Source organism: Benincasa hispida, chromosome 12, assembly GCF_009727055.1.
Source record: "Benincasa hispida cultivar B227 chromosome 12, ASM972705v1, whole genome shotgun sequence".
NCBI classification, from domain to species: Eukaryota; Viridiplantae; Streptophyta; class Magnoliopsida; order Cucurbitales; family Cucurbitaceae; genus Benincasa; species Benincasa hispida.
The window spans coordinates 33,707,956-33,718,948 of NC_052360.1; positions in this window are offsets into that span (position 1 = coordinate 33,707,956).

A 10,993-nucleotide genomic window follows, 5' to 3' on the forward strand; every position below is an offset into this window, starting at 1 on the left:
ATGTTTTTATTGAATATTTGTGTGTGGTTGGTTGTTGAGTGTTATTGTGGCTGCAAGATATATGACTATTTTGTGGAAATTAAGGATACCTTTTAATATGTTCTTTGTGCTAGGATTTATGTCCTAAATCTCGTAGTCTATGTATTTTGTAAACAAATTATTAATAAATAAACAAATAAAGTATTTATTTAATGAATAAAGTATTCTACATTATTTGCATAATTCAAAATTCAATAAACTATGGACTCGTTTGGATTGACTAGAGAAAAAATGTTTTTTCAAAAAACTCATTTTTATTTAAACACTTTTGACAAAAACTTATTAAAATATACTTGAAAATATATTTTGGAGTGGTTACCAAACACTTTAATTTCTTCAAGATGACTTATTTTTTAAATTAAACCATCGAAAATGTATTTCAGACACACCCTAGGATTCAAAGTTATTTAATGTGGCTTGAACAATATGTAGTTGACATACAACTGGATCGTGTTCAAGGAATAACCTGAAAGGTCTATAGTATATGGATAAGGTTGAGTGTCTTAACCTTATTCTGGTAACGTTATGAATACACTCACTGTGTAAATGTTAGAATAGTTGTAAGTATTACAGGCGATTTAATCCAAATCATTAATGTGATGACATGCAAGTAGAAGTATCCTATATAGTGAGTTTGTACAAGGCCAGACCACGAAATATAATCTCTCTTTATAACACTGTTAATTGAAGAGTTTTATATTTCAAACGATAACCATGTAACTCGATCTTAATTCTAAGTGAGTTATGAACTCGGGTTCATAAGGGTCATTCTTTGATTTGTATGGGTGAGAGTAGCTTAGTTGCCAATTCAATATGCGTACCATTTTGGGGATGATACCGTGTGAGGAACTGGGAACATAGTTTCACAAGATGGAATTTACTTCTTCCTGACTTTAGAGAAAGTAGACAGATTGTTCCCTTAACTGCTGACTCTGGGACTTGAAGAATGAGGCCTCATCCTCTGGTTGGCCTGAGAGGGATTTTGTTTATGTTTGGACCATAAACAAAATTGTTCATTTGAGGATCAGTGGTACTTAAGGTAAAAGAGGTAACGATAGTGGTAAAACTGTAATTTAACCCAACTGTAATTATAAACAATTTGTGAAGGGTTGACTTACAAAATATGGTTAATCCAGTGGATACATAAATATACTGCAGTTCACAGGAGTGCAACTATGGGTCCTTAGTGGAGTGCCCCTTAGTTAATGAATGATGATTAACTTAATTAAAAAGTTTAATTAATTAATCATGAACCATTGGGGTTTATAACTGTAAGTCCATTAGGCTCCTCTGCTAGATTATAAACAGATTAAATAAGGATTTTAAAGTGGAAAGATTTTGAAGAGTTTAAATTATTGTAAAGGGAATTGATTGTATATATACAAAAATAATATAATGTTAATTACATGTGATACAATTAATATACATTATAATATAAAGTTAAATTTTAATTAGATTCAAAATTAAACTATGTAATATGAAGTATTAATATTTGAATAAGATTCAAATATCAAATTAATATAGATTAGATTTATATTAAAACTATAGATTATAATTAATATGAATAAAATTCATATTAAAACTATGGGTTATGTGAGAAATGCACATTAGAATATGATTAAAATTAATTAAATTAAATATTAGATATTAAATTAATTAATTGATTTTATTTAATTAAATTAATTAAATTAAATTAAACTTCCCTGAATTGCAAGGGAGTGGGAGAGTGGAGAGAGGGCAGTTACCTTCACCCTCACTATCTTTAAATCTATAGTAATCTGCAGTTGAAGAGGTTGCTTGAATGAGATTCACGTAAAAAAAAATTTATACTCTCACTCTCTCTCACAATTTGATCATCTCTCACATTATCAAAGAAAAGAGTTCTTTGTGTTGTTCCTTTCACTTCTACAAACTCTTCCTTGTCCAAGAGAATAGCAGAGAAGTCTCTTTTGGTGGTGCTCTGAACGTGGAATCGGTTTGTAAAATGCTGTGAGAATTCAATTCTTTAAGGGTGAAGGCTATTTTTCAAAGGTAACATCCTTTTCCTATAAATTTCTTAATTTCTTGTTTAATCTTGTTTCTTTATTACTATTCTCTCTAAAATTCATATAGCATAATTGAGGCAAACAATGATCACACGGTTTTGCATAAAGAATCCGATTCTTCAGTTGGTATTAGAGTCTAATTTTTGCCTTGATTTGTTGTTCTGGATTTTATAGAATGGTATGGTGGGTACTTTATGCATTTTAGTGCATGAGATTTATTTGCATAATAAATGTTTGCAAGATTGTTACTTAGTTTCAGAATTAATTTAATTGATATGATCGATGTAAGACCCAGTGTTTTGGACATTTATATTATGTAATCGAGTCTGTAAATCCAGAACATGATTTTGACAAGAGTTAAGCCAAAACTTGGATTCTGTTCTAGAGTGTAAGGTACAGTGTTGCAACGTTGTACTTTACGCTACGACACAGAAGGCCCAACGTTGTGACACTTAAGGCAGAGCACTTGCAACACTATATGAAGTGAGGTGCTACGCTACGACAGATGGAGACCAACATTGCAATGCTCCAATGTTTTTTTTCCATGCAGATGCTCATAAGAGTTTATTTATTTATTTATTAATATTTGAAAAATGATTAAATTAATATAATTTTGTTATATTAATTTAATTATTTCTTTTAGGGTGTCAATAGATCTATCATTGCTTTAAGGACTAGTTGCATAAATGAGATTCAAGCCCAAAATAATAGAATATGTAGTACAAGGATAAAATAATTGTAGATTTAAAATAAAAAAATAGTAAAAGACCAAAAAAACCACGCCTAGCCACCATTTTGTGCGCCGCTTCCCATTTTTCTCAAATTGAAAGCTATCATTGATAGCTGCTATTAGTGATGACTTTCAATTTGAGAAGTATGCTATCAGTGGCTATCACTGATAGCTACCATCAGTGGTAGCTTTTTTATTTGAGAAGCGTGCTATCAGTTTCTATCACTGATAGCTGCTATCAGTGATAACTTTCAATTTGAGAAGTGTGCTATTAATTGCAATCGCTGATAGATGCAATTAGTGATACTGTTATCGGTAATAGCTTTCAATTTGAGAAATGTGCTATCAGTTGCTATAATTGTTAACTGTTATTAGTGATGCTGGTATTAGTTATAGCTTTCAATTTGAGAAATTGGCTATCAGTTGCTATCACTGATATGTTTCTATCAAGGTAGCCAAATAGTGGCTATTGCTGATATGTTTTTATCAATGGTAATGTTTTGATGTTTTTTGTTGTTTGAATTTGTTATTATGTTATACTTGTTTGTAAGTAATCGGGATCTTTTGATTAATTTGTTGATACATGTAGTGTGTTTATATGTTGTTATTGACGTATATAGGTATAGAATGATATCCTTTTACATTGATAGTCATAAAGGATATCATTGATAGCTACTGTCAGTGATATCTTTATATTGCTATTAATGTAAATGATATCACTGATAGTATTTGTGTATTATGTAATGTAGTATTTGAGATAAATGACTCCTCGAGATTGTTTGATTGTGCATAAAACTTTTCATTGATAGCATGATACCATAGTATCACTGTTAACATACTATCCATAATAACATGTTATCAGTGATACTATTGATAGACTTCATACTCTTAAAGTCCTATAAAAAGACAAAAAAAACTATTGTCCTATTTGATAACATTTTTGTTTCTCATTTTTGAGAAATAAACTTGTTTAATAACTATTATTGTTTCTTATTTCAAACTTTTAATAAATGTTTCTAAAAATGGTGCACATGAGGACTAAAAAAAGTAGTTTCTTTGAAATCTATTTTCATTTGTTATTTATATTTAACGGTTTTTTATAATAATCAAATTTGATGATTGGCTTATTGGTGTTAAGTCGCTTATGAGTTAGACACTTTCAAGTCTTATTAGAAACTTAGTCTCGTAATTCTTTTTTTTTTTTTAATGATTTTAGTGGAAAATGGGAAAATGAGGGAGAGGAAAATATTTGGAGAGATGAGGAGATTGGGGAGATAGAAGCAAAAACTAGAGAAATGAAAGAAAATAAAAAATAAAAAATAACCAGAGAAATGAAAAAAATTTAAAAATTTAAAAAATCAAAGAAAAAAAATATCAGAAAAAGAAAAGAAAATAAAAAATAAAACCGGAGAAAAAAATAAAAAAAAGGAGAGAATTAAAAAAAAGAAAGGAAATAAAGGAAATAAAATACTGGAGACAATGAAAGAAAATAAAAAGAAAAGAAAGAGAAGAAGAAGACATGCAATAAGATAAAGGAGAGCAAAATTGGGAATTAAAAAAAAAAATCAAAAGTTGACTGGTCAACACTTTCATGTTTGTAAATATTTTAAAGAGGTACTATATTTTTAGATTTATTTTCTTATTGTTTTATCTATTACAAATATCCTTGCTTTAATAATATAGTTTACCAATGTACATGAGATGTATATTTTTATTATATTGTTCATATGTTGCATATTGTATGCTATATAGTTTCACATCATACGATTAAACATGTTCATACATTATATTAGTATATAATTGTTATATAATATGATAGCCTGTTTTTAATACCACTCTAATATAATATAAGAGTTATATTAATTGATGAAGTCACATGATCATGCATATTATATATGTGTGTGTGTGTATGATGTATATGAGATAATATATTTGTTATAATATAATTGTTATATTATATAGTTTAATGTATGATTAAAATTTGCCTATTATATTGTTTTGTTTTTCATTAATTTTTATACAATAATTGTATTATATTAGTTAAGGAAAATAAAATATGCATATGATAGACTTTACTTTCTTTGATATAAAAGTTAATGACATAGAATTAAATAAAAATTGCATGCAAATATAAGGGTTTAATTAATTTTTTTTAAAAATGTTTAAAAATTAAAATTAAAACACCATGCTAAAATGTTTCTAATAAGATTAAAAATATGAAAATCTTTTACTTGTTTTAATAGGATTAAAATAAGTTAATAAAATATTAAATTCATAAAATATTGACTATAAGGAACCTTTGTCTAAAGAAGGTTCCGTCTAAGGATTGAGGTATTTAAGTTGATGGTAACGGAATACTCCTATCTAGGAACCACACTGGAAGGTGAATTAGTTAACATTTTATAAGCATGCAATAATGCATTAATTCATTAAAGTGTTTGGTGAATTAAGACATTATGTTAAATTATCCAATATAAGTGTTATATTAGGTAAATTTAAACATCACTTAGAAAAACGATTTAGCCTAAGTTTAACTAAGTAATGAACCCTAATTTATAAAATAATCAGTGGGAAGAAAAGTATATTTGATAATTTACTCTCACGTTCTCGTTAAAAGTTCACACCATGAGATTCATACTCGACCTCGTGGTGTATCGGGCGCATCCTCTCTTCGGAAGGTATTTGTATGGGTCAACACCAAGGTGAATGAAGAGAGTATTTATAGTGAGTGGGAGAAGGATATGTGTCAAAATTCCTATGGTCTCCTTTATTACTTTGCAAAGTGAGATTTCATACTTGGCTTCATGGTGCCCTGAGCGCATCTTCCCTTTAGAAGATGTTTATATAAAGTCAACATGAGGGAAACACTCCAACAGTGGATAGTTTTTGCACCAATATGGTTTTTTCCTTTGGTTGACTTATTAGGACGGAACTCTAAGATCTAAAATGAAGAGTTACACTCACGAGAACCATTAAATAAGTTAATGTTTTCTTGACTATAATAATTGTAATTAAACACTATAGGAATAAGAGTTATTCTGGAGTATTATTTGGTTGAAAGTGTCTCAATTCAGTGAGGAATAGCTGATTATCCTTCAGTGGTTTTTTGTTCTATATCATTGAAGTATCATTGCAAAATAATATGAGTTTGAGGGATTTCATTATTATTCTTGCTAAACTAGATTGGTTTCAAAGAGTTAAGCAATTATCTATCTTAGATTAAAATTTGTTTATTTAAGCAAAAATGACTAGTGCGGTAATTAATTTGCTTTCTGTTGACAAGCTTACTGGCAATAATTACACAATGTGGAAAAACACAATCAATACTATGCTGGTAATTGATGACCTGAAATTCGTCTTAATTGAGATCAAAGAATCGCTGCATAATATCTTTGGACGGCCATCGACACAAGTCAAGCATGATGCCCTCAAATTCATCTTTAATGCTCAGATGCAAGAAGGGACCTCTATTAGAGAACATGTTCTCAATATGATGGTTCACTTTAATGCGGCTGAGATGAATGGGTCAACTATTGACGAAGCCAGCCAGGTCAGCTTTATTCTAGAGACTCTTTCGAAGAGTTTCCTCTAATTTTTTAGTAACACTGTTATGAACAATCTAGACTACAACATAACCACTCTTCTTAATGAGCTATAAACCTATGAGTCTTTGATGAAAGTTAAAGGGCAACATGAGGAAGAAAATATTGTCAGCTCTTCTAAGAACTTCCATAAAGGTTTGACCTTTGGAATTAAACCTAGACCATCTTCTGGTTCAAATAAGTGGAAGAAGAAAAACAGTGGCAAGAGAAATAAAGCTGCCATTTTTACTGCTGCCCAAAAGGGAAAGAAAGCCAAGCCTTCAAATGGAATCTGTTTCCATTGCAACATAGACAAGCACTGAAAGAGGAACTGTCTGATGTACTTGGTTGAGAAGAAGAAAGCCAAAAAAGGTAAATATGATTTGCTTGTCTTAGAAACTTGTTTGGTGCAGAATGATAGCTCTACCTGGATAATTGATTCAGGAGCTACTAATCACGTTTGTTCTTTTTTTTTTTTTTTTTTTTATTTTACAGAAAATTAGTTCTTGGAGGCAGTTGGAAGCTGGTGAGATAGTCATGAGGGTCGGAACAAGAGAGGTCATCTCAACCGTTGCCGTGGGGAGCATAAAATTATCTTTCCATAAATATTTTTATTATTAAATAATATATTTATATTTCTTAATATCAAAAGAAACTTGATTTCAGTTGCATGTCTTATAGAACAGATGTATTCAATTTCATTTTCTGTAAATAAATCGTTTATTTTCAAGAATGGTGTTAAGATTAGAAGATAATTTAAATGTGCTAAGACCATTACCATCGACAATGCTCCTCAATATTGAATTATTCAAAACGACAATGACTAAAAATAAAAGACAAAAAATTTCTCCTAAAGAAAATGTCCATCTTTGGCACCTAAGAATGGGTCACATAAATCTCGATAGGATCAAGAAATTAGTAAAGAATGAACTTCTAATTGAGTTAGAGGAAAGTTAATTATTAGTATGTGAATCATACCTTAAAGGCAAAATGACTAAAAGACCTTTTACTAGAAAAGACTATAAAGCCAAAGAACCTTTGGAACTTGTACATTCAGACATTCATGGTCCGATGAATGTTCAAGTAAGAGAAAGTTTTGAATATTTCATCTATTTTATAGTCGATTATTTGAGATTTGTGTATCTTTACCTAATGCAACACAAGTCTGAAGCTCTTGAAAAGTTTAAAGAGTATAAGATTGAAGTTGAAAATTTATTAGTTAAAACAATTAAGACACTTTGATCTGATCGAGGTGGAGATTATATGTGCTGGGATTGGTGTCCTAATTCTCCCGAAGTCTCGTAGTTTGTAAACAGTTTGTACACATTGTTATTAATAAAATAAATGTTATTTTATTTGCATTTACTCATATCCAATAAACTAAGATCCATGGTTATTTTATGTAAACTTAAGTATGTATGTGTGAAACCCGGATTTCTATTTTCCTTATTTAAGCAAGTGATAAAAGGAATTAACTAAGTGAAAGTTAAATCCTAAGTTAAGGGGAAGGAAATTTCTAAGTGTTAAGTAGATTTTCCTTGAATAATTTAAGTTGAGCTTTAATTAGTAAAATTGTAATGAGATTTGTATAATAAATAGGTTGTTGAAAACAGTTAGTGTGATTGGTGAAAGAAGGAATGGAGATTTGAAAGGAGAAAATAATATTGGAAAGTTGGGGAAAAATATTAAGTGGGAATATAGAAATTAAGTACGTGAATTAATGTGGAATAATATGAAGATTGAGTTTGGAAAATTCGGGGAAGAATACGGTTAAGTATGAAAAATTAGGTGAAGTACGGAGTTAAGAAATTAAGAAAAATATAGAAATATTATTTTGGAATTATCCTGGAAGATCCGTGTAAAAATATCATTAAGTGGTGAGTAAACGGGTAAAAAAAATATACGGGGAACATTTGTCACAGTAGCTAAAGATTGGAGAGAAAAAGTTGGAGAGAAAAGATGGAGAGAGCGAGATCATTGAGATCGAGACTAGCGAGATTGGAGAGGAAATGGGAGAGAGCGAGATTGAATAGAAGATGAGAGAAGCGAGACCAGCGAGAAAGCTGGAGAGAGTGAGAGTGGAAAGAAAAGTTGGAGAGAAAGCTGGAGAGAGCGAGATTGGAGAGAGCTGACCAGCGAGATTACTGGAGAGAGCGAGAGTGAAGAGAGCGAGACAAGAGAGAAAGTGGGAGAAGAGTGACTTATCGAGAGTGGAGTGAGCGACACTGTCGAGAGCGGAAAGAGCGAGAGCGCCTATGCGTTAGCCTTGGCTTTTATCCGAATTCGAATGTCCACGCCCACGCCTCGCCTATGCATTGAATGACCGAGCAAGCTTCTGGGCAATGTATTTGGACGCGTTGGGGTGGATTATGCATTTAAAAACCCTAATTGAATACAAACAAAGCTTGAAGACGTAAAGACAACGTCAATTAAAATCTAGGTGTCTGATTAAGAGAAATTCTTAAAACCCTAAGAAACTGTGTTGGATGCGTTTGGGAAGAACACATTGAACCAAGGTGGAAGTTTAGCTTTACTGATAAAAGGGGGATTAACATTTGGTCATGCAGCCAAGTAGGTGCTGTCAATCCCACGAGCAATTTGAACGTCTATAAATAGGGAGTTGGGATTTCATTTTCAAATCACACAAAAATCATAAATTTCATAGAGAAAGTAGAGGGCAGTGAGGGTTCAGAGGAATGTGTCAAATTTGGACGAGAAGATCTTTCAATCTACTCGTGCGTTTGGAGTGATTCCAAATCCATCTGAAAGCCCTAGAAGTCTAGTTTTCAGAGTAGAGCTGCCGAAGGAAAAGGCTCAAAGGAACTAAGCTGGAGGTTGAGAAGAATGCAGAAGGGTCAGACTATCGGGTTAGTCTGGGCCAGTCTTAAAGATTTTGAGATTCCAGCAAAACACGAGGAATTATGAGCTGAAAGTTTAGGGTAAGATTCCTAAGACATTTTAGAATAAATTTGTAGAAGGAAGTATTTCCAGATAAGATTCGGAGCTATGAGTAATCTAAGTTGTAAGTTGAATCTGGATTCTAGTGATGAAAAAGGGACCCAAGGAGCTACTAGAGTGAAAAGTTCCTAAGAATTCGAGGTGAGTGGCTAAAATGTTTTCAAACTAAAACGTTTTTTTAAACTGTTTTGATTACAAACGTTGTACAGAAAGCATGTTTGCGAAAATAATTCTCATACCTACTAGTTTTATAAAATGGTTTCCAAGCAAGATTTGAATTGTGTTGTGAACGCATGCCTATTGTTGAAAAACTAATTACATACGTTGATTTTATCCAGCATGCGTTACCATCTTTAAAGCCATGTTGTATATGTGTTATACTCTACATGCTTTAAAGAGAAAAGTTGTTTATAAATAGTTTTGGTAAAATGCGATGCCGAAGTACAAGGAGAAGGTATCCACCCAACTAGATACTGAAGTACAAGGAGAAGGTATCTATTGGTACTGATGTACGTTTGAGAAGGTAACAAGCCAACGGGATACTGAAGTACGTTGGAGAAGGTATCCTAGTAGCTCGATACTGAAGTATAAGGAGAAGGTATCTGAGTAGTAGTACCTAATGTGTGAAGGTACTTAGTGTGGCCACATGTGAATAAAGTCAGAGATTGAGCAAAAGGGTTCTCTCTGGACTAGTAATTGGTGTTGGGATTATTTTACCAGTTATACAGTACTTTGATTTGAGAAATGATTTTACTATTTTATGTTTAAAACAGTTTTATATACATTACGCTTGGAAAATATTTATGCTGCAAAAGTTTATATTTCAGATAAAACTATTTTTTGAAATTATGCATGAGAATTTACTATGTTTTCTCGGTCACTCACTGGGCGTAAGCTCACCCCATTTTCAAATATTTTTGTTCCCCCCCCAGGTAGCGGTCAAATCCTCTAAAGACAGCTCAGTATCTACTCTGCCACTAAAGGACCAAAAGACTTGTAACCGTTTGCTAGGTGGTTATTGTTAATATTGTACACATGTTACTATTGTTCATCTAGAGACTAGGGTTTGTGGGTTTTGGGACTTGTAAATCTAATGTTGTAAATACTCTAAACATATTAAGTATCTAAGTTAATAAATTGTGGGCCTAAAGACGTCCCGTTGCATATGTATTATAATTGGTATCAGAGTTATTCCACAAGAGTTATTAGGCAGTAAGTGTCAGCCCAAGGGTTGGTAACTACTGCAGTCATGCCTTTCTCTAGACTAAGAAGGTGGTTTGGGGCGGGATGTGACAGTATGTGAGTCATACGAGTGGATCATGCCTTAAGTAATAATCTAAATGGTCAATAGTATAAGGATAAAGGAGGGATACCTTATCCTGGTGACACTACGGATACAGCCTGCTTTGTAGATATTTACAAGTGTTCTAAAGTGCTACAAATGGTCTGATCTTGACCATTCATGTGGAGACATGCGAGCGGGGGGTGTCCTATACAAAGAGTTTGTATAAGACCTGACCACGAGATGATTAGTCTCTTTATATAACACCATTGATAATTGAGACTTATATTTCACTTAAATGACCATAGGTAACATGACCTTAATCTTGAGTATTTTGGGAATCCCTGCCTATAAGGGC